This window comes from Elephas maximus, chromosome 5 (assembly GCF_024166365.1).
Source record: "Elephas maximus indicus isolate mEleMax1 chromosome 5, mEleMax1 primary haplotype, whole genome shotgun sequence".
Classification (NCBI taxonomy): Eukaryota; Metazoa; Chordata; class Mammalia; order Proboscidea; family Elephantidae; genus Elephas; species Elephas maximus.
In genome coordinates, this window is record NC_064823.1 from 104,932,057 (window position 1) to 104,957,833 (window position 25,777).

Genomic DNA, 25,777 nt, shown 5'->3' on the forward strand with positions numbered 1-25,777 from the left:
CTGGTGATCTGCTCCCATAAAGATTGTTGTTGTTGTTAGGTACTGTGGAGTTGGTTTCAACTCATAGCAACCCTACAGGACAGAGCAGAACTGCCCCATAGGGCTTCCAAGACTGTGATCTTTATGGAGCAGCTGGTGGGTTTGAACTGCCAACCTTTCGGTTAGCAGCCAAGTGCTTAACCATTGCAACACCAGGGCTCCTTCCTGTAAAGATTACAGCCTAGGAAACCCCATGGGGCAGTTCTAGTTTGTCATATAGGGTTGCTGTGAGTCGGAATCAACTCAACAGCACCCAACAGTAACAACAACTGTGATTCATGATTACCCATTCCAACAGAGCAACATCAAATGCATAATCCCCACCAAAAGCCTGCGGGGAATCCCACTCTTTAGAGCCAAATCGATTCTACCATGAACTTTTACTTCACTCAAACCAGAAAGCATGTCATAGGCAGGGAGTGGCAAGCCAAGAAATGAAGGGGGTCTTCTGTGTTTGTAATGTCGGCATCCGGGAGGTTATTATATTACAGAGGGTGGAGGAGGAAGGACAGCAGAGAAAAAGCAGTGTTTTCTGCTCTGCTGCTCAGTGAAAGTACAATCAGAACTCGAGCATCATACACTGAACTCATTCAGTTCTTTGCAGTCAAGTAGTTCCCAGGAAAAATACCTCTGCTGGTTATCTGAATTGCAGATGAGTAAGCTGATCTGCTAGGGAAACCCTGGCTGCCTAATGGTTAAGAGCCACAGCTGCTAACCAAAAGGTCACCAGTTCGAATCTACCAGGTACTCCTTGGAAACCCTAGGAGACAGTTCTACTCTGTCCTCTAGGGTCGCTATGGGTCAGAATTGGCTTGCTGGCAATAGGTTTTGTTTTGTTTTTAACTGATCCGCTTCTTTATTTTCACCTTCTCAAAGGCACCTCTTCATAGGTACAGCTTAGGAAATAAACTGTTTCTCCCTGCTACTTGGCTGGAAAACAAATAACCATGAATTTCCTACATTCTTAGAAGAAAATCTAGGGTTCAGGCATTAAAGGATGTGCCTGGTATGCGGTCATGAACCTACTCACCAGGTGTGCAAGGTAGAATTTTAAGACAGAAGGCCAAAGATTTTCCCCTTCTGAAAGTTCTCTTCCTGGAGCTAATGCTAAGAATCCATGCTTTCTGACCAGATGATAAAAATTATTTATACTTTAGGACGTTACTTAATTATCTAGCACTGCTATAACAGACATACCACAAGTAAATATTTGACAAACAGAAATTTATTTTCTTACAGTTTAGGAGGATAAAATTCAGGGCACTGGCTCTAGGGGAAGCCTTTCTGTCTCTCTTGACTCTAGAGGAAGGTCCTTGTCTCTTTCAGCTTCTGCTCCTGGGTGATCTTTATGTGGCTTGGAATCTCTCTTAATTCCTCTCTGCTCTGCTTGCTTGTTTAATCTCTTTTATATTCCAAAAGAGATTGACTCAAAATAATCCCTACACTAATCCTGCCTCATTAACATAACAAAGACAGCCCATTCCAGAATGGGATTATAACCACAGGCATAGAGGTTAGGATTTATAACACATATTTTGGAGGGACACAATTCAATCCACAACAGATGTTATTTCAATTCCATTAATTTTAGACATGATGCCAAGGCAAGAGTCCTCAAATATGTAACTTTCTTAAGGTCTCTCCTGAATCTCCATACTTACTTTTATTTTCTCATCTCTGCCCATCTCATTTTACCTTGTAAGGTGTTCCTTTGACTCCTTATTTGCTGAGGTTTAAGAGTACAGTATAGAATCTTCTCTTGACTTATTGACAGAGAAAAAACGTCCTCCCCATTTGTTTGTTCTCCAGAGGTGGGGACAGACATCCTCCACTGATTCATTCACAGTCTAGTCCTCGATTAATCTTAAACCAGTTGTCATCAATTTAACCTTGACTCATGGTGACTCCATATGTGTCACAGTAGAACTGTGCTCCCCTGGGTTTTCAGTGTCTGATTTTTCAGAAGCAGATCACCAGGGCTTTCTTCTGAGGCAGTGCTGGGTGGACTCGAACCTCTCACCTTGGCAGCTGACAAGTGTCTTAGCATTTTGCACTATCCAGGGACTCCTGATTAATCTCATCAGTCACAGTAATGCCTTTGCTCTGTGACCCATCAACATAACCTAACCTAATCCATTGCCGTTGAGTGAGTTTTGTCTCATAGGAACTCTACAGGACAGAGTAGAACTGCCCCATAGGGTTGCCAAGGAATGGCTGATGGATTCGAACTGCCATCCTTTTGGTTAGTAGCTGAGCTCTTAACCATTGTGCCACCAGGGCTCCGAATCACCATGAGTACCTGATAAACACACAGATTCCAGGGTACCATCCCACATTTACTGAATCAGAATTTCTGAGCATGGAGCCTTGTTGTTGTTAGTTGCCATCAAGTGGATTCCGACTCATGGGACCCCACGTGTGCAAAATAGAACTGTGCTCCATAAGGTTTTCAAGGCTGTGATCTTTCAGAAGCAGATAGCCAGGCCTATCTTCCAAGCTTCTCTGGGTGGGTTTAAACCATTCACCCTTCAGTTAGTAAAGCGCTTAACCATTTGCACCACCCAGAGATGCCTGTGTTACATTCATACAGCTATTAAAAAGAGCACGACAAATTTATATTGTACTGCCCTTAAAGGCCCTTTTCTCTGCCTTCTTTAAAAAACATTTTAATTATAGTTTACATGCAATTTTGTGCTTCCATGTTTTCCTTTTTTACAACTATCCTTATATAATAAGCATTTTTCCATATCACTAAATTGTCCACAACATCGTCATTTTAACTGCCTGCATAATACTCCACAGAATAAGTGTTTCTTAATTATCTGTTCATCTCTTGTTGGATATTAAGATCTTTATACTGTATGCAATTTTATAAATATCACTGCAACAAATAACTTTGCTACACATAGCTGTTTTATATATTTTGGATTACTTTATAAGGATAAAGTCATATAAGTGGTAAAAAAAAAAAAGTAAAGCTAGGTTAAAAGGAATAAATATGTTTATGGCTTGTAATACAAACTGTCTCCCAAATATACATTAATTTTCATTTCCATTCACAATGCATTAGCTGTAGCTGTCTCCATCTGAACTCTTTGTTTGCTAACCTAATAAAGCAAAATATTAAATCTCTTTCTGTTTTTTATTTCTTTGACCGTAAGGTAAACATTTTTCTGTATGTAAATTAGTATTTCCCTTTTTTATAAATTGTCTATTAATGTTATTTGACCTTTTATCTCATGAGGTCTAACAATGTTTCTATATAAATAGAATAAAACCAAACCAAACCTGGTGCCATCAAGTCAGTTCCAATCATGTTGCTTCTAGAATGGCCAGAAACTACCATCTGGGTCAGGGCATTCCAACTACCTGAGTTACTTCTGCTTCTCCCACTTGATTTCAAACATTAGCCCCAAGGTTCTTACTGGGTTTGTCTTTGAGAGTAAACAAATGGAGAATATCTGACTCAACTCCCAGCATTAACTCCCATTCAGAACTTAACCTGAAAGCAGTTTATTGGAACCTTTTACACCTAGTCTCCCTTTATCTCTGCCTGAGAAACTCTCTGTAACGGTTTTGCTAAGATATAAAACTAAAACTCAACTTGTTGCTGTTGAGTCCATCCTGACTCATAGTGACCCTACAGGACAAAGTAGAACTGCCCCATAGGGTTTCCAGGGCTGTAAATCTTTACGGAAGCAGACTGCCACACCTTTCTCCTACGGAGCGACTGGTGGGTTCGAACCAGAAAACTTTCAGTTAGCAGCTGAGTCCTTAATCACTTCGCCACCAGTGCTCCTTCTTTGCTCAGGTATGTTAAAGTATGATTAACAAAACAAATAATTGCCATCCAGTCAGTTCTGACTCACGTAGACCCCATGTGTGTCAGAGCAGAACTGTGCTCTATTGGGTTTTCAATGGCTGATTTTTTGGGAAATAGATCACTACGCCTTTCTTCTGTGACACCTCCAGGTGGACTCAAACTTCCAACCATTCAGTTAGCAACTGAGCATTTCATTGTTTGCACCACCCAGGGATTCCAAGGTCTAGTTTACATACTGTAAAATCTCCCTTTTTTAAGCGTGCAGTTTTGACATGTATACAGTCATGTAACCATTCCACAGTCAAGGTATAAAACATCTCCATCTCTCTAAATGTTCCCTCATGCTTATTGCAGCCTATCCCCTCCTCCTGTTTCCAGTCCCTGGCAACCACTGATCTGATTTCTGTTCCTAGAGTTCTGCCTTTTCCCAAATGTCATCTAAATGCAGCCTTTTGAGTCTGGCTTCTTTCACTTAGCATAATGCTTCTCAGATTCATCTATGCTGTTACACGTATCAATAATTCACTCCAGAGTGCACATATTTTGGAGCTATATTTAAAGTATCCTCTTTAGCTCCTAAAAGTGAATGTCTGACTCTTCCTCCCTATTTTTATATAAGCTCCACGTGAGATTCAGAATGCCCATGAGCTCATCTCCTTAGGCATATACTACATTTCATCATGGCAAGCAAAATAAACTTTTATAATTCATAAAATCTAATTATTGGGGAGATATTGTAGATTTGTAACTTACTGAATATATACTGGTCCACCCATTGACCCACTGCCATCAAGTCAATTCTAACTCATAGCGACCCTATAAGACAGAGTACAACTGCCCCACAGAGTTTCCAAGGAGCGCCTGGTAGATTATAATTTTTTTTTTTCATTCCCATTGTGTTAAGAAATAAAAGCACAAAAGCTACTTGGTCCCATTAGAAAATTTAATACAACACAAATTTTAAAAGTGCTTCATAAAAATGAAATGCAGCAATTTTAATAAAACTAGGTAAAAATTGCTAGTTTATTAACATAAAAAAAATGTAAGAGATGCCTATATGAGCAAAGATTGGTTTATTTGCTCATCTCCTTTGGGATCACTAAACAGCAAGCATTAATTTTACATTACAAAAAAATGATGTTGAGCTGAGTAATCCAAAATACATAAACTGCCCTCATCAATCTTCACAACATCTTGTGGTACAAGGGAAAATATTATTTATCAATACCTATAGCTTTAAAATTAAGTCATTGACAAAGGTTAAATTCTTACTCAAACTCAAATGATCTTTTTCTCACCTTGGAGCTAACTTCTTGAGGGCAAATACTCATTTTATTTATTTTATAGCCCTGTGTCTCCTGGCACAGAGAAGATGTTCAATATGAGACTGGTTGAATGAGTCAGTATAACATGGGAATTAAGAATATAAGCCCTAGAGCGGGGATCAGCAAACTATAACCCACAGGTTAAATCGGGCCCACAGCCTATTTTTGCAAATAAAGTTTTACTGGAAGACAACCATGCCTATTTGTTAAAAGTATTGTCTATGGCTACTTTCAGAGTCCCTGGGTGGCACAAATGGTTAACTGCTTGGCTATGAACCTCAAGATTGGCAATTAGAACGCACCCAGAAGTGCCTTGAAAGAAAGGCCTGGAGAGCTGCTTCCGAAAGGTCAGAGCCATAAAAACCCGATGGAGAGCAGTTCTACTCTGCAACACATGGTGTCACCATGAGTCAGAGTTAACTTAATAGCAACTGGTATGGTTGCTTTCATGCTACAACACCAAAGTTGAGTAGCTCCATCAGGGACTACCTGGCCCCAAATCCTAAAATATTTACTATCTAGCCCTTTACGGAAACAGTCTGCCAATCTCTGCCTTCAAGTCACACTATCCAGGTTCACATCTCAGTTTTCCCACTTGTTTGTGATGCTGGACAAGCTGCTTGATTATTCTAAGCCTCTGTTTTTTATCTGTAAAATAGGGATAATAGTAGCTATCTCTGAGGCATCAAAACTCAAGCCCCTACCAAGAACAACAAGTTAAATGGAACTTTGGTTAATTATTCACAGATTGTAAATAGTTTACTAGATTTTAAGTTCTGTGACAGATAGGGTCTTGAAGCCCTCATCTTTGCAGTCCCCCGCCATAAACGCACAGTGCCTCAGATACACTAAAACCAAACCAGTTGCCGTCAAGTCGATTCCCACTCATAGCACCCTCTAGGATAGAGAACTGCCCCATGAGGTTTCCAAGGCTGTAATCTTTAGGAAGCAAACTACCGCATCCTTCTCCTTGTGGTTCAGCAAGCACTTGGCCACTAGGCCACAAAGGCTCCTGCCTCTGACATAGCAGTCTTCAAGAAGCATGTCTTAAGTGGAAAGTAAAAGTTGCTATTAGGCAGTGGCATCACTAGGGTTCGTGTCACCCAGTGTGGTAACTCATCGTGTCCCCTCTCCCCACCACCCAGGGTGGGTGTGGGCAGCTGGGAAACGCCCCCCAGTGGGCAGAGCATCCTTGCCCCTCCCAGCCCCTTCTCATCCACCACCCCCCACCCCGGTTCCCTGCAGCTCCTGCTCTTGCCCACTGACCAAGGCAGAGGCCCTCCTCTCCGCCCAATGGCACACACCGCACCCTGACTAGCGGGTGGGGGGATGAGTTACCGCACTACCACACTGGATGACAGGTGACACAAACGCTAGTAATGCCACTGCCTTGGCGGCCCCTCCCCCCGGCAGCATCACAGACCGAGATCATTTTATTGTTATCCCCTCTGACAGTGTCGGCGGGTGCAGCTCACACCCCACTCCCCCCACTTAGTGACTCCACTGCTTTGGGTGGGCTCTGAGGGAATAATTTTTCCCAGTATCGAAGTATTAGTTTTGGCTCTATACTTTCTTGCTCATAGGAGAATATGAAAGGGCAAGAAGAATTGTGAGGGTAGAATTTAAATGATACAATTCACACATCTAAATTTAAAAATAAAATTAAAGCCTACCTACCTAGTAGTAGTTTAACAAAATTGTGTTGTTTAAAAAAGTAGGTATTTGTAGTGTCCCATTCCATGGTTGGGCTGTGGTTAATATCACCTAAAAGAATACAGGGGCAGAAGGGTGCCAAAATACAAACTAGGTACCAATAGTTTTAAAAGGAAGATTTCATTTGCTAGAAACATGAACAGGTTGCTGGGCATATTTGAGAAAATCATTCTTTGGCCCCAAATCAAATCGATCAATGTTGCTCTTTATTTTCCCATCCTCAAACACCAGAAAAAAAAGACAGATTTGATCTTTCCACAGTTCCTCCTAATTTCACACACTGCCTAAATATATAAATTTATGCAAAAGCAAAATGCTATTTTAGTCCTTCCTGATAAAATCACTTTCATTAAGTGATCTTCTTATAAAAACAAACATCTCAAGCTGAGTTACTCCTGCAAATACAAAGACTGAGAGCTAGTTATTATGGTTACCAGGAATAATGAACATTTTTCACCTAATTGTTTTCTTTACAGACATTACTGAGTTTATTTTTTCTTTTAACTACAGATCCTAGTTAGCATGAGGAATCTCTGTAGTTTTAACCATAACCCCAGATAAAGCCTTCATACTTTACCCTCCGCTACATCTTCCTTCTGTGCTAGTGAGCGGCTTCATAATAAAAGATAATGAGGAAATATGCACAGGATGCCCTGGTCCATTTGAGAAACTGCAGGAGGTTCTAAAGGGCAGAAGTAGAGGGTGCAGGAAAAGGAGCGCTGAGAGTGACATTGGACAGAAAGGCAGAGGGTGACACCATAAGAGCTTACCATGTGACAGGTAAATCACACAGCAAATCATTTCATTTTTGTAGTACCTGGGTAAGGTATATTGTCACTATGAGTCAGAATCGATTCAATGGCAACAGGTTTTTTTGTTTGTTTCACTGATTAAGAAATTGAAGCTCAACTGCCTCCTTTACCATGAGACAAGAACTAGATGGTGCTTGGCTATCATTACTAAATATTTTGATCAAAGATTCTATAGAAGAATCCTGATCAATGGGGGGACGGGGGGGACAGAGAAACACAGAACAGAATTTCAAATTCTCATGGACTCCAGACTTTCTGGAGCCATGGAGGCTAGATTAACCCCTAAAACTATTGCCCTGAGATAATACTTACTTTAGACCAAAAATATTCCCTGAAGTCTTCTTACAACCAAACAATAGTTTAGCTTAACTAGTAATAAATGTATGCATTGAGCATTATGCTCTTTTAAGAACAATCCATATGGGATCAGAGTGACAACTCAAAAGTTTGGATAAGAACCATAGTGGGTAGTGATTTATGTTAATGGGAGAGGAACAGCTCAGAAAAGGAACATGAGGCAAAACACCACATGAGGCAAGACACCACAAAAACAGAAAATTACAGACCAATATGTTTTGTGAATATAGATGCAAAAATTCTCAACAAAATTCTAGCCAATAGAATTCAGCACTGTATCAAAAAAATAATACACCACAACTAAGTGGGATTCACACCAGGTATTCACACCATGGTTCAATATTAGAAAATCCATCAATGTAATCCATCACATAAATAAAAGAATTATATGATCATCTCAATTGATGAAGAAAAGGCATTTGACAAAGTTTCAATGCCCATTCCTGATAAAAAACTCTCAATAATATAGGTACAGAAAGGAAAATCCTAAATGTAATAAAGGGCATTTATACAAAAACAACAGCCAACATCATTCTTAATGGAGAGAGGCTGAAAACATTCCCCTTGAGAACAGGAACAAGACAAGGATGCCCTTTATCACCACTCTTATTTAACATTGTGTTGGAAGTCCTAGCTAGAGCAAAAAAGCAAGAAAAAGAAATAAAGGGCACCCAAATTGGTAATGAAGAAGTAAAACTGTCCCTAATCTGCAGACGATATGATACTATACACAGAAAACCCAAAAGACTCCATGAGAAAACTACTGGGACTAATAGAAAGATCCAGCAGAGTAGTAGGATATACGATAAACATAAAAAAATCAGTTGGATTCCTATACACCAATAAGGAGAATAAGGAAAAAGAAATCAAGAGCAAAACCATTTATCATAGACCCCCCCCCAAAAAAAAAAACCTTAGGAATAAATCTAACAAGGAATGTAAAAGACTTGTACAAAGAAAACTACAAAACACTACTGTAAGAAACCAAAAGAGCTGTACATAAATGGAAAAAACATACCACGTTCATGGATAGGTAGACTCAACATTGTGAAAATGCCAATTCTACCCAAAGCAATCTGCAAATACAATGCAATCCCAAACCAAATACCAACAGGATTCTTAAACAAGATGGAAAAACTAATCATTAATTTTATATGGAAAGGAAAGAGGCCTTGGATAAGTACAGCACTATTGAAAGAGAAGAAGAATAAAGTAGGAGGACACGTACTTCCTGATCTCAGAACCTACTATACAGCTATGATAGTCAAAACAGCCTGGTACTGGCACAAAGTCAGATACATTGACCAACGGAACAGAATTGAGAACCCAGATGTAAATCCATCCACCTATGGTCACCTGATCTTTGATAAGGGCCCAAAGCCCATCAAATGGGGAAAAGACATCTTTTTAACAAATAAAACTCAGAATGGTGCTGGCAAAATTGGATGTCTGTCTGCAAAAAAATGAAGCAGGGCCCATACCTCACACCATACACAGAAACTAATTCAAAATGGATCAAAGACATAAATATAAAACCAAAAACTATGAAAATCATAAAAGAAAAAACAGGATCAATGCTAGAGGCCCTAATACACAGCATTAACAGGCTACAAACCATAACAACATACAAACTCCAGAAGATAACCTAGATAACTGGGATCTTCTAAAAATTAAACACTTAGGCTCATCAAAAGACTTTACCAAAAGAGTAAAAAGAGAACCTACAGACTGGTAAAAAAAAAAAAAAAAAAAAATTGACTATGACGAATCTAACAAATGTCTAAAATCTACAGGAAAATCCAACACCTCTACAACAAAAAAACAAATGACTCAATTAAAAAATGGGCAAATGAAATAAACAGACACCTCACCAAAGAAGACATTTAAGAAAACAGATACATAAAGAAATGATTGTGATCACTAGCCATTAGATGAATGCAAATCAAAACCTCAATGAGATACCATCTCACCCCAGCATTACTGGCACGAAACAGAAAACAACAAATGTTAGAGAGGTTGCAGGGAGACTGGAACTCTTATGCACTACTGGTGGGAATGCAAAATTGTACAACCATTTCAGAAAATGATATGGCGCTTCCTTAAAAAGCTGGAAATAGAAATAAAATATGATCCAGCAATTCCACTCCTAGGAATATAGCCTAAAGAAATGAGAGCCATCACACTAATAGACATGTGCACACCCATATTCATTGCAGCATTATTCACAATAGCAAAAATAAGGAAATAATGCAGAGATGCCCATCAACGGATGAATGGATAAACAAACTATGGTACACACACACAATGGAATGCTACCAAAGGATAAAGAACAATGCTGAATCTGCAAAGCATCTCACAACATGGATGAATCTGAAGGGCATTATGCTGAGTGCAATAAGTCAATCACAAAAAGACAAATATTGTATGAGACCACTACTATAAAAACTCATGAAAAGATTTACACACAAAAAGAAGCAATCTTTGATGGTTATGAGGGAGCTGATGGGTGGGGAGGGAAAAGCACTAAATAGACAATAGAGAAGTGGTAACTTTGGTGACGGGTAAGACAGTACACAATACTGGGGAAGCCAGCACAATCTGCACAAAGCAAGGTCATGGAAGCTGCATAGACACAGCCAAACTCCTTGAGGGACCGAATTACGGAGCCGAGGGCTGTAGGGACCATGGTCTCTGGGGACATCTAGCTTAGCTGGCATAACATAGTTCATAAAGAAAATGTTTTACATTCTACTTTGGTGAGTAGCGTCTGGGGTCTTAAAATCTTGTGAGCAGCCATCTAAAATATTCCACTGGTATCACCCCGTCTGGAGCAACGGAAAATGAAGAAAACCAAAGACATATGGGAAAGATTAGTCCAAAGGACTAATAGACCACAACTACCACAGCCTCCACCAAACTGAGTCTAGCACAACTAAATGGTGCCCAGCTACCACCACCAACTGCTCTTACAGGGATTACAATAGAGGGTCCCAGACAGAGCTGGAGAAAAATGCAGAACAAAATTCTAACTCACAAAAAAAAGACCAGACTTACTGGTCTGACAGAGACTTGGGAAACCCTGAGAATATGGCCCCCGGACACCTTTTTAGCTCAGTAATGAAGTCACTCGTGAGGTTCACCCTTAAGCCAAAGAATAGACAGGCCCATAACACAAAACAAGGCTAAACGGACACACCAGCCCAAGGGCAAGTACTAGAAGGCAGGAGGGGACAGGAAAGCTGGTAATGGAGAACCCAAGGTTAAAAAGCGGAGCATGTTGACATATCGTGGGGTTGGTAACCAATGTCACAAAACAATGTGTATTAATTGTTTAACGAGAAGCTAGTTTGCTCTGTAAACCTTCATCTAAAGTACAAAAAAAAAAAACAAAAAACTATATAAGACCAAAAGGTCAACAATTACTCCAAAGCAAAAATGAGATGGTAAGGAGACAGGGAAACCAGAGGATAGGAGATGGAACAACCAGAATGCAATTAAAGAAAATGTTGACATATTGTAAAAAATGTAACTAATGTTGCTGAAATATTTGGGTAGAGGCTGTCAAACTGTCTGATTTACTGTGTGAACTTTCACTGAAAATACAATAAAATAAAGGAGGGTGAGAATGGTTTGTAGAACTCCAAGAATGTAATCAATGTTACTGAATTATACATGTAGAAATGGCTGAACTGATGTATGCTTTGCTGTGTATATTCTCAACAAGATTAAAAAAAGAACTTGAGGCTCACAAGGTTTAAGCAGCTTATCCAAGGTCACCAGGTAAAACCAGGGCTCAAGACTTGGTTCAGTGCACCCTCTCTTTTATCTGGTGCCCTCAACGATGCAACACCTGTCTTCTTCTGTCTTCTGCGGAAGGGCAATGAGGGTCTATTCACATTAATTCATATTAATATGAATGGTTTAATTAGCTTGCCTTAAAAAGCAGGTAGAAAAATCATATAAAACCATTCTCTACTTAAAAGATGTTGCTGTGTGCTGTTGAGGCCATTCAAACTCATAGCAACCCCACAGTGCAACTATGTTTGGAAGTATTTTGTCTAGCTTTGCTAAAGAGACGTTCTGCCAAGAAACAGGGAAAAGTGTACTAGAGATATAGCAGTAAGTGCTAGAGATTTTTCTACCCTGTGAATACCAATGATAATTTTTCATGAAAATTTTATAACAAGACTTTAAGAGTGGTTCTCCTCCAGAAGGGTAAGATACCACAAAATATAAAGTAATAATTGCTAACACATAACACAGCTACTTCTGTGTAGGGGAGATGGGAAATGTCCCACAGAGAAAATGACTTTGGGCTGTGTATGAAGAGACAAATTTTTGCCAGATGGGGAAGCAAGAAAAAAGACAAGAAAAGAACATTTGCATATTCTGCAAAAGATTTCTTTAAAGTTTTAAAAAACAAAAATGTCACTTTGAGGACTAAAGTGCATCCATCTGACCCAAGCCATCGTATTTTCAATCACCTTATACATCTGAAAGTTGGAGAGTGAAAAAGGAAGACAGAAGAAATGATGCTTTCAAATTGTGGGTATTGGTACAAAATACTGAATATATTGTAAGCTGCCAGGAAAAAACCCCACTGCTGTCGAGTAAATTACGACTAATAGCTACCCTATAGGACAGAGTAGAACTGCCCCATATATTTTCCAAGGAGCAGCTGGTGGATTTGAACTGCCAACCTTTTGGTTAGCAGTCAAGCTCTTATCCACTGCACCACCAGGGTTCTAGAAGAACCAAAAAATCAGTCTTAGAAGAAATACCACCAGGATACTCCTTAGAAGTGAGATGGGGAAATTCTGACTCACTTACTCTGGATACATCATCAGGGAGGACCAATCACTAGAAAAGGACATTAAATGTGGTAAAGTAGAGGATTGTCAAAAAACAAGGGCAACCCTCAATGAGATGATTGACACAATAGCCACAATAGCTCAAATATATCAAAAATGATGAGGATGGCACAGCACTGAGTAACGTTTTGTTTTGTTATGTAGGGTCACCATGAATCAGATCTGACTCAATGGCAACTAACAACAAAAAAGGCTCAGGGAGCAACTGTGCAAGTCTGTATTTCTGTCGAGTTCACAAAACAATACTGTCTTAGTTATCTAGTGCTGCTGTAACAGAAATACCACAAATGGATGGTGTTAACAAACAGAAATTTATTCTCTCACAGTTTGGGAGGCTAGAAGTCCAAATTCAGGGCACCAGCTCCAGGGGAAACTTTCTATCTCTGTCGGTTCTGGAGGAAGGTCCTTGTCATCAGTCTTCCCCTGGTCTAGGGACACTTGGTCCAAAGGACGCACTGCCGTCCTGGTTCTTCATTCTTGGTGGTAGGAGGCCCCCCCATCTGTCTGCTTGCTTCTCTCTTTTATTTCTCAAAAGAGATTGACTCAACACACAACTGCATCCCGTAGATTGAGTCCTGCCTTATTAATATAACTGCCTCTAATCCTGCCTCATTAACATCATAGAGGTTAGGATTTATAGCACATAGGATAGTCACAGCACATCACAAAACGGTGGACAACCACACAATACTGGGAATCATGGCCTAGCCAAGTTGACACACATTTTGGGGGGGACAATTCAATCCACGACAAATACTAAAAAAGAAGATGTGCTTTAAGGTTTGTCCTGAGGGGGAAACCTCATGCCACCAAGAAAGCTGTGCCAGGAGCAGAGTGCATCCTTTGGACCTGAGGTTCCTGCACTGAGATGCTGCCAGACTAAGGGAAGACTGATGACAAGGACTTTCCTCCAGAGCCGAAAGAGATAAAGCCTTCCCCTGGAGCCAGCGCCCTGAATTCGAACTTCTAACCTACTGGACTGTGATATAATAAACTTCTCTTTGTTTCAAAAGGAAACCCTGGTGGTGTAGTGATTAAGTACTATGGCTGCTAACCCAAAGGTCGGCAGTTCAAATCTGCCAGGTGCTCCTTGGAAACTCTATGGGGCAGTTATACTCTGTCCTATAGGGTTGCTATGAGTCGGAATCGACTTGACAGCACTGGGTTTGGTTTTTTTGGTTTTGTTTAAAAAAAAAAAAAAAAAGATTTGTCCTGAAATAGCTCTCTACCTTGACTCAATACGCAAACTCAGAATTCAGCCAGAATCCTTAAAGAGGTGGTCGATGGCAGAGCCAGCATGGTGACATCACCCTGATACACATTCTCCTTTCTCCATGTTGACGTATCATTGCACAGGTGGCAGCCCACCAAAAAGATAAGGCACTATTTTCCCCTAAAACAAATATCAGGCAGGCAATTTGTGGGTCTGAGGCAGATATTTATCATCAGCAGCAAAATACTCATAAATTGCCAATTCAGCTGAAATTATGACAACTTCTCAAAAATGTCCTTTTCTGGGATTAACAGGCAGAGTACAAACAAGGTCCATCTTTACCCAAGAAGGTCAGAACCTACTGGATGATCTTTATCCTTTCCTTTGAGGGAGCTCTAAAAAATATTTACTTACAGGATTTTCGGTAAGGGCCAAGAGACATGCAGGCAAAAACACTGTTTCAGCAAACTGAAAGAACACAAAGCAGACCACTCATTTTCAGAAAGCTACACCTACACAATCCAAACATCTTAAAGAACGTATTTATACTGTAGGAACCATAGACACAGCATAGAGAAACACAGCATTGGTTATTTTTACGGGATCAGGGAGAAGAAATTCTACTGTCAGCAACCAAATTTAATGGGCTTTAGAGTAGCTGTTTTATGACTGTAAGAATATATATGTGGATGTGCGTTTATTTTATACTTTACCTCATTCTAGAGGGATTTGAGGTGGCTTTCAGCAAGTACATGGGTAACCAAATAACAGTAAAAAATATTAACAGAAAAAAAAATCAAGTCATGGAAAATATAATGAGAATGGAAACTCAAGATCACTAAAATGGAAGGCACAAATATGCATGCCAGAGCGGAACCTCAAATTTGACTTTGGGGCTCCAGGGAGTCAAAATGAAAAGAGAGGCACAGTTAGTTACATCATTCTCATTAGCAGAAAGGAGGCATACAACACCTCAGGAAAAGCAAACTTTTCCTGGCCCTGAATTTTAAAAGGAAATTCGCAAATAGACTGTTACTTGGGGGACAGAGTTGAAACAGTAGGCACTGCCCTTAAGGTTTCTATAAAGAATGCAGTAACTGATTCCACATGTTTTGTTGTTTTATTTCCTTTGTAGCATCCTTTAAGGAGCCCTGGCAGCATAGTGGTTAAGTACTCAGCTGCTAAACAAAAGGTCAGTGGTTCAAACCCACCAGTGGCTCCTCAGGAGAAAGATGTGGCGGTTTGCTTCCTTAAATACTACAGCCTAGGAAACCCTATAAGGCAATTCTACCTTGTCCTGTAGGGTCACTATCAGTCAGAATCCTTTAATAAAAAAAAAACTGGATGAAACGCTAAACACCACTCCATAAAGGCAATTTTTAAGCAGCTAAGATTATTTTCCTAGCAGTGTTACCTTCCAACAGACTGAAAGACAGGACTTGAGAGTTGAAAAAAGGACTTTGGATGAGTGACATTTTCTCCAGTGAATCTTATAAAAAAAAAAAAAAATTAATTAATTTCTTCATACACTTCTTGTGCTTCTTGTAGGTGCTAGGAATCAAGCTAGATGCTGGGGATTCAAAGGTATAGTAAGATACTGTCCCAAATCTTGAAGAACTCATGGCCCGGTAAACTCTGATTTTCAAAGATATTGTTTGTCAGGACCATAACGCCAAGAATTTTCACTGTGACTCTTCATGGTAACTTGGAAGAGATGACGCAAGGAACAACACTGGCAATGCTTTGCTAGAGGCACTTCTTACCTGATTTCACACATTCATTTGTTTAACAAATGTTTATTTAACAAATGTTTATTCAGTATCTGTTATTTTCAGGCGTTGTTCTTGGCACTGGAGTTACAGTCATAAAAAACAGAAATAAAAATCTCTGCCATTATGGGGTTTACTAGAAGAGATAACCATGTGCCAGCCACATTTCTAAGTGAATTACATACACTAGTTCATTTTATCCTTACAATAAACCAAGAGATACAGTATTATTACTATTTCCATTTGCAGATTAGAAAACTGAGGCAGAAGAAGGTAAAATAAGTTGCCCAAATTTACAATAGTAAGTGGCAGAGCAGGGATTTAAGCTCAGGTAGTGTGGCCCAGTATCCATGGTTCTAAGCCCTGCCATGACTATCCCTAAAAGTAGGTGCTCAGAAAATATCTATTGAATGAATGAACAGAAGAGAGGAAGCCAGAAAGGTCACAGAAGAAGTTGGGAAGAAAGCTGTAAAAATAAATCCTGACATTTAGAAAACCCTAATGGTCACAAAGTACTCTCAAATGAAAAGTTACTGAAGCTTCATTACCACTTCATTCCAATGTATTCTGAGTCTTATTATTCAGAGGAGAAAACTGAGCTCAGAGTCACACGGTTGGCAAGTGGTAAAGTAGCTCTCTGTGCTCTTTCTAATGTACCTCAGAGGAAGGATGATATACTAAGTTAAAGGTTCTCCAAGGGAGAGACATTGAACTGTATCTTTAAATGAATGAGTGGGATTTTAAAGTCACAACATTTCCAGAAGGCTGAAGAAATCAAGAAAACCAAAGTGTTACCCAAAGAGTATTAACTCAATAAATATTTTAAACGAAAGTATGTTTATTTCCATGGGTTCACAAATCAGAATGCTGATATGAAAGGCAAGTTTGTATGGAGGGAAATTCTCAGGTCCTTAGAGAGTATGCATCAGTCTATTTAGGTATCACAATTAGTATCCCTTTAGAATGTAAGTTCCTTGAAAACATACTATGCCTAGAATAGTAACTACTAATACAATTTAATACTAAACCATTCTGCTGCATTGCCTCAAAAAGAACACACAAAAATGTTCTCAATCAACAACTTGTGCTTATCCTTGAGTTTGATAGAATGAAGACCTTGGGGCTAGACTGCATAAGTTTGAAGCCTGGCTCTGCCATTTACTGTCTGTGTGAACTTGGGACTCAGTTTCCTCATCTGTAAAATGGGAGTAATAATAATACCAACCCAATAGGGCTATAGTGGAGATTCAGTGAATTAATAAATGTAACGTGCTTAGAACAGTACTTGGCAAATAGTTATTAGCTCCCGTCAAGTGGATTCCAACTCATGGCCACCCCATGTGTGTCAGAGTAGAACTGTGCTCCATAGGGTTTTCAATGGCTTAGCACTCAGTAAATGCTTGCTTATGTGTTACACACTATACTACTGTTTCCAAACACTCACTCCCCTTCCTGTAGAGAAGATTACAAACCCACACTGGTTTGTAGGGCCTTCTTGGGGAGGATTATTTATCCGCAACCCACTGACAATGGGCTTGAGCATATGATTTATAGCCTATGACAAGAAATGACTTAAAGCATGTCTTAGGCTGGCTTCTCGAAAAGTAAAACCATTAAAGTATGTAAATATATATGTATAGAGAGAGGGGGAGATTTATATCAAGGAAATGGCTCACGCAGTTGTAGAGGCCGAAATGTCCCAAGTTCATGGGTCAGGATACAGGCTTCTCCTGATTCATGTAGCTGAAGGGACTGGCGAACCCAAGATGGGCAGGCCAGAGAACAGGGCTCTTCCTCATAGGCTACGAAGATTGATGAAGCCCAAGATCGGCAGGCAAGACCGCAGGTAAACTGCTAGCTCAAGTCCAAGAACTGGAGTTCGGAGGAATAGGAGCCAGCTGCAGCATCCAGCACAAGCAAAAAGGCCCCAAGTCTTAACAGAATGTCCACTTATATTCAATGCAGGCCACACCACCAAGGAAACTCCCTCTCAGCTGGTTGCCTACTCACAGTAGATCTCATCATGGGGGTGATCACATATCAAATCTCAACATGAAAGTGATCACATTATATGACAGCCAAAACACTGGGAATCATGGCCAGCCAAGTTAGCACACAATCTTAACCATCACAAATCATATCAGAGCAGAAGATTAAGAGCCAGTGCATGTATCTGCTGGCTTTCGTCTCTTTTCCCTCTACCATGAGCACAGAATATCCCAAATAGAGGATGCTCCTTCAGCCTAGATGCTGGAATGAAAAGACACAGGAACAAGGAGCTGAGCCAATGCCGACATACAGTAGTCATGTAATGTGGGTGAGAAATAAACCTCTGTTGTCGCAAGCCACTGAGATTCTGGGTCTATTCGTTACCACAGGACAGCTGACAACTAGCACAGATATTATTATTATTGGATTGAATTGCTATTTTAACAAAAAAATTATTTTGGGAAATAAAAAAAAAAAAGTTAAAAATCCCAAATCTTCAACCATTTGTCACAAAGGATCTGTTGTTGTTGTTGATAGGTAACATCAAGTTGGTTCTGACTCCTGGCGACCTACGACTGGGCAGACCAAAACACTGCCCAGTCATGCGCCATCCTCACAATTGTTATGCTTGGGCCCATTGTTGCTAGCACTGTGTCAATCCATCTTGCCAAGGGTCTTCCTCTTTTTCACTGATCCACTACCTTACCAACTGTCTCTTTATTTAATGCTGCTATAACAGAAATACCACAAATGGATGGTGTCAATAAAGAAAAATTTATTCTCACAGACCAGTAGCCTAGAAGTCCAAATTCAGGGCATCAGCTCCAGGGGAAGGCCATCTCTTTCTGTTCGCTCTGGAGGAACGTCCTTGTCATCAATCTTCCCCTGGACTAGGAGCTTCTCAGGCACAGTGACCTCAGGTCCAAAGGATGCACTCTGCTCCTGGTGCTGCTTTCTTTGTGGTATGAGGTCCCCATGTCTCTCTTTTATATCTCAGAAGAGATTGGCTTAAGATACTATCTAATCTTGTAGATCTCATCAATACAACTGCCACTAATCTATACACACAGGGAAATCACATCAGATGACAAAATGGTAGACGAACATGCAATACTGGAAATCATGACCCAGCCAAGTTGACAGATATTTTGGGGAAGCACAATTCAATCCATGACGTTCTACCCTTTGGCTTCCAAAAATTCATGTCCTTGCCACATGTAAAACACAAACGCCCCGTCATCTCATAGCAAAAGTCTTAAATCAACTCCAAGTCCAAAACCCAAAAATTCCTCTTCATCTGTGAAATCTAGAACACAAGTTATCTGCTTCCAGAATAGACACAAGCTAGACATTTGAACAGCTGAAGACTAGCACAGATATTATTATTATCATTTAATTGCTATTTTAACAAAAAAATTTCATCTGGGAAATTAAAAAAAAAATCAGTAGTTAAAAATCCCAAACCTTCAACCATTTGTCACAAAGATCTGTTGTTTTTGTTGTTAGATGCCATAAAGTTGGTTCTGACCCATAGCGACCCTACTTAAACCAAAAAAAAACCCACTGCCGTCGACACAATTCCGACTCATAGTGACCCTATAGGACAGGGTAGAACTGCCCCATAGAGTTTCCAAGGAGCGCCTGGCGGATTCGAACTGCCGACCTTTTGGTTAGCAGCCTTAGCACTTAACCACTATGCCACCAGGGTTTCCAAGCGACCCTACTTAGAACAGACCGAAACACTGCCCAGTCATGCGCCATCCTCACAATTGTTACGCTTGGGCTCATTGTTGCAGCCACTGTGTCAATTCACCTTGTCAAGGGTCTTCCTCTTTTTTTTGCTGACCCTCAACCTTACCAAGCATAATGTCCCTCTCCAGGGACTGGTCCCTCCTGATAACATGTCCAAAATACATGAGACAAAGTCTCACCATCCTCAATTCCAAGGAGCATTCTGGCTGTACTTCTTCCAAGACGGATTTGTTCATTCTTCTGCAGCCCAAGGTATATTCAATATTCTTTGCCAAAACCGTAATTGAAAGCCATCCGTTTTTCTTCAGTCTTCCTTAGGTACTGCCCAGCTTTCGCAAGCATATGAGGTGACTGAAAATATCATGGCTTGGGTCAGGTGCACCTTACAAAAGGTGAGTAATTGAGTTCCTATTCTTTATTGCTGCTTCTTTTTCCTTCACTTAGCAAACATATCCCTTGACAAAACTTTATAGCCAATGATAAGCATCCCTGCTAAGCTCTTTTTTTCCACTCTACATATACATCCTCCTTAGAAGCCATCACTTACAAAATGTGAGTGGAGAAAGTGGCTTTCAAAAGGCCTCGCTTATAAGCTCTATACCTTGTAGGCCAAGCTACTTTTCATTTTAAAGATAAGGGAATTCATTAATGCCTATTTCATCATGGTTTATTAATAAGTTCTCTCATCGATTCTGTTTTTTTCCTGTCGCAGCCTTTTGTAGGCTTTAGAAAAATTAGATTCTAAAAATCATTTTATTCTCTTACATCAACAATAGCATTTAATCTTCTTCTCCATGCTTCAAAAAGGGTATGTTTCTTCTTTTAGGTGATTGTACGGTGTGCACTCCTAGCGATATTAATTACTGAACCACTGTTATTCTCTTCTAACCCTGCTAGCATTTATCATGATTTGTATGTTGATTTCAGTGTTTATGTTCATTTACTCAACAAATAGTTACTGAGTGTCAACCACGTGCCAGGCTAGGCTCTGGTGGACACACAGGTGAATAAGCTAGGCCAAGTTGTCTTCCATGAGATTGGAGTCTAATGGGGAAAAAAGGACAATAAGTAAGTAAATAACCAAATGCTTGCAAATCATGTTAAGTATAATGACAGAAATAGGGTATTCTGAGGAAGAATAATGAGGCATGGGATTAGAGAGCCCTAGTGGTGCATTGGTTAAGCGCTTCGCTGCTAACCAAAAGGTTGGAGGTTTGAACCCACCAGCAGCTCAGTGGAAGAAAGATGTGGCAGCCTGCTTCTGTAAAGATTGGAAACCCTATGGGGAAGTTCTACTATGTCCTATAGGGTCAGTACGAGTTGGAATCAACTTGAAGGCACACAGCAACTCTGATAATCAAGGAAGACTCTCTGATTAAAAGACAATTAAAGTGAGGACTGAAGGATAAGAAAAGTACAGCTATGCAGGGAAGCTGTTCAGGTGAGGCCCTGAGGTTGAAAAGAGCTTAAAATGTTTAAGGAACTGAAAACAGGCAGTGTTTCCTTTGTTCTCTACATTTTGGCAAGGGAAGAATGGTTTGAGATGGGGTTGAAGAGCAAAGCATAAGTCAGACCGTGTGGAACCTAATAGGTCACACTCATGTGTTTGGGTTTTATTCTGAAAGGAAAGCAAAGACACTGAAGGGTTTTAAGCAAGAAAGTGACATGATCTTATTAGCATCTATAAAAGATTGTGGAGAATGAACTAGAGTGGAGCAAGAGTGAAAATAAAGAGACCAGTTAGGATGTTACTGTAAAAGTCCAAGAGGAAGATACAAGTGAGCTAGCAGGAACTGTAAAGAATGGAAGGACATGAGGCATATTTTGAAGGCAGAATGTATAAAATTTGCTGACAAATTGAAGCTGGGTGTGGTGGGGAAGAGGGCAAAGAATAAAGGATGACATCTAGGATTCTGGTTTGAGGAAGTAGAAGGATGGTGTTTGAGAAGGTGATGAACATTTAACAGATGAAGTCAGAAATTCTGTTTTGAACAAAGATAATTTAAGGTGTCTGTGAGATATACAACTAGAGATGTCACATAGACAACTGGATAGACAGGGATAGAATTTAGAAGAGAGAACTGAGGAAGCAATAAATTGGGAGCAATCAACTATAGATGAGGAGGACATTTCAATGAGAGGATGGCCTAGCATGGGAGTCAATGCCAGAAAGTAAGGAAGTACTAAAAGTCAAAAATACAGAAGCCAGCCCGACGTAGCCCTCACTAGGTAAAAATAGTTATTACAAAAAGAAAAAAAGAGTAATTGTATAGTAGAAAAGCTCAGCAATCACCACCTTAATCAAATATTCAAAATTAACATCATCATTAACAGGGTGAAATCGAAATCATCTGCCATCTTAATTGCCTCCATGAAATGCTGCCTCCTTTGCCATGAGACCAGAAGAATTGGATGGTGCCTGGCTACCATTACTGGACATTTTGATCAAAGATTCTACAGAAGAATACTGATCAAAAGGGGGTAAATGCAAAAGAAAATTTCAAATTCTCATAATACAGACTTTCTGGAGCAATGGAGGTTGGATGAACCCCTAAAATATAGCCCTGAGATAATCTTTAAAACTTAAACCTTAAACCAAAAATATCTGAAGTCTTCTTAAAGCCAAACAACAGTTTAGCTTAACTAGTAAGGAATGTCTGCCTTGAGCATCATGCTCTTTTACGATCTATCCAGATGGGATCAAATTGACAATAGCAACTCAAAAAAATTGGATAGGAAACTTAAGGGGCAGTGAGTTTATGTTAATTCGGGAAGAACAACTCAGAAAAGGAAGGTGAGAACGGTTGCACAACTAGAAGAATGTAACCAATGTCACTGTATTATATGTGTAGAAATTCTTGAATTGGTGTATGTTCTGCTATATATATTCTCAACAACAACAAAAATAAAACACACATTTAAAAAAGATCATCTACCACCTAACCTGATAGGATAAAATGAGAATATCACAGCATCATCTTTTGTGATAATGCTGGAAAAATACCTAACCTGAACCTAATCATGAGGAAATAACAGACAAATCTGAATTGTGAGACACTCACCAGAATAATCTGTAATCTTCAAAAGTATCAAGATCATAAAAGCCGAGGAAAGACTGAGGAATGGTTCCAGATTAGAGATCAAAAAGGCAAGGCAACCAAATGCAGTATATGATTTTGAACTGTATCCTTTTGCCATAAAGGACATGATTCAGACAATTGGCCAAACTTGTATGAGGTCTAAGGATTAGATGACAGCATTGTAATAATGTAAATTTCCTGATTTTGTTGGTTGTATTGTGGATATGTAGGACAATGACCTTATTTATAGAAAATATACACTAACCTGTTGTTGGGTGATAGGGCATTATGTTGGCAACTTACTCTCAAACGGTTCAAGGAAAAACAGTTATTTGTACAGTACTTGCAACTTTTTCATAAATTTGAGATTGTTAAAACACATGCATACAATAAGTTACAATAATATACCTATGTACTCAACTGGTAAACATTACAAGTCTGACAAATATCAAGTACTCTTGAGGATATGAAGTTATGAAAACTCTCACACATAGCAGGTAGGAATGAAAACTGGAAGAACCATTTTAGAAAACCGTTTGGCATCATCTACTAAAATTGAAGGTGCACATACCCTATGACCCAGCAATTCCACTCCAAAAGAATTTCTTGAATATATGCTCCAGAATGTTTATGTCAGCACTGTCTACAAGAATTTTAAAAAATAAAGAAAAAGAAAAAAACTGGAAATAAATATCAGTAGTAGAATAGATCGATAAATTGTTTATATATTTATACAGTGGAATACCAGACAGCAATGAAAATGAATGAATTAGAGCTACACTCATCAATAAGAACTTCATACATGATGTTGAATGAAAGATGCAAGATGCAGCCATCTCATAAAGTTCAAAAATAGAGAAAACTAAACTACACTATTCAAGTGATAAAACTTTAAGGAGGTAAGGAAAAGATTATCACAAAGTCAAGATAGTAGAGGCAGAAGAGAAGGGGCTAAGATGCAAAAGGAAAAAAGAGCAGAGGTAGTTTCTGGGTGCTGGCAATGTTCTGTTTCCATAGGTGTTCATTTTATCATTATTTGTTAAACTGGGCAGCAGTTCGTTCTGTTGTACACTGAGTCGCTATGAGTTAGAACCAACTTGATGGCACCTAACAACAACAACATTTATGACCTGTACAGTTTCTGGATGTTTGTATTTCATAATTTAAAAATTGATAAAAACAATTGCTTATAGTCACTGAGTGCTTACTACATGCCAGGTACTGTATTGAACATGTATACACATTTTATCCTATTTAACCTTCCCAAGCCTACAAGGCAGGTACTATTACTATTTTGTTCATTTTACATATGTACAAACTGAAGCAAACTTAGTGACTTATCCAAGGCCACGGCACTAAAAATAGGTACACAAACCCATCTAGACTGACTTTGGAGTTTGCAAATTTAACCACTAAGCTTTGCTTTCGAGTATTGCATTAATTTTTCTGTATTTTTCAATAGATGTTATTAGAATTTGGGCTTCTCGAAGGATTTCTCTACAACTTCACTCCCAGAAAACCAACCAAACCAAACCCACTGCGGTCAAGTCAATTCTGACTCATAGTGACCCTATAGGACACAGTAGAACTGCCCTGTAGAGTTTCCAGGGGGCGCCTGGCAGATTCCAACTGCCAGCCTTTTGGTTAGCAGCCCTAGCATGAAACCACTAAGCCACCAGAGTTTCCACAACTTCCCATAGTATTTATTTATTATGGCACTTTATGATTGGGATATAACTACTGTGCACTAACTGAACAATTTGTCATTTCCAACAGAGCCATAAACTCTTGTGTAATGTACTTGGTACAGGCTGCTCAGCCATATCTTGAACAGAACCTGAGCCATTTTTCCTTCCCTAGCCTGTCTCTTTCTCCAAGTATGATTTTGCTGTTTAGTTCCTCTAAAAGTTAAAAGTTAACCAACGTTTACCCTAGGACCGTGGAAAAACAAACGATGTCAATCTAAGCCTATCAGACAGGACAACACATCTGTCTTGTGACCAGGAACCAGGATGGTACCAGTCACCCCCTGGGCTGATGGGATAATGACAGGAAAAAGTCAACATGTTTGAGATGTGACCACTGAAACCACACAGAAGGAGAATGGACATTCCACAAGTTCCTAAAACCCATGTTCCCTTCCCTATAAAATCCCCAGCTAGCCTCCAGTTCAGGGAGACAGGTTTAGGAGGAGATTATTCCCCTCTGTCTCCTATATATTGATACATAATAAAGCTCTTGCAACACACCTCATCCCTATCTCAAGAATTGGCTGTTTGCGGCAGGTGGCTCTAACTTGTGAAGTTGTGGTAACATACTGAGAAATTTTTCAGTTTTCCAGTCAATGTTGAGAGATTGAGTTTTCAACTATAAGATACAACTCTTTCAAAAATCATTTAAACTAGGAAAGCATGCTGAAGCTAAAGTGAAAAGATTTACATGTGTTTAACAGCAAGAATGCATGCAAGTACATTACACCAACCCCAAGGAGGCCAAAGGACTTGAGACAGCATCCCATCAACTGTCTACTCGAAGAAATTTTATATAGCCAAAAGAATTCAAACTGGCTCTGCAAAAACAAGTTTGTAGTAGATAAAGGTCCACTGAGCCAATTTTACTATATTGTACTTTGAACACAGAAATCACAGATTTTGGTCTCTTTATTGGCTTTGTACTTATGCAATGTCTTTCTCCCTAAAACACTTCCTTTTTTTTTTTTTTTTTGCCCAAACACTATGCCATCAAATTCCCATTTTTCATAAGTAAACTTATTTCCAAATTTACAGATAAACAAATGTAGAACATTTAAAGGGATTTTGGAGGACAAAGACCAAACAGAAATCAGTATTTTTTTTTCTATTTGAAACATGTACTCATTTCAACCTGTGGGAACTGCAAAGTTTGAAAATGTTATTTTTCTTCTTGAAAGACTACAGCAATCATAGCAATAAGCTTCATCTTTTGGATAAATCTAGCTAGTAGTGGCAAATAAGGTTGAGATCAATTAGCAAAACTGTCAGAGGGACAGTAAAGG

The 25,777-nt window shown here is 39.4% G+C and overlaps 1 protein-coding gene across 3 annotated transcripts in view; it reads right to left on the bottom strand.

Annotated features, from left to right (window-relative positions):
• The window catches only part of CRACD (capping protein inhibiting regulator of actin dynamics), a 329,883-nt gene that overhangs the window by 184,873 nt on the left and 119,233 nt on the right, over positions 1–25,777 (bottom strand). The window lies entirely within an intron of this gene.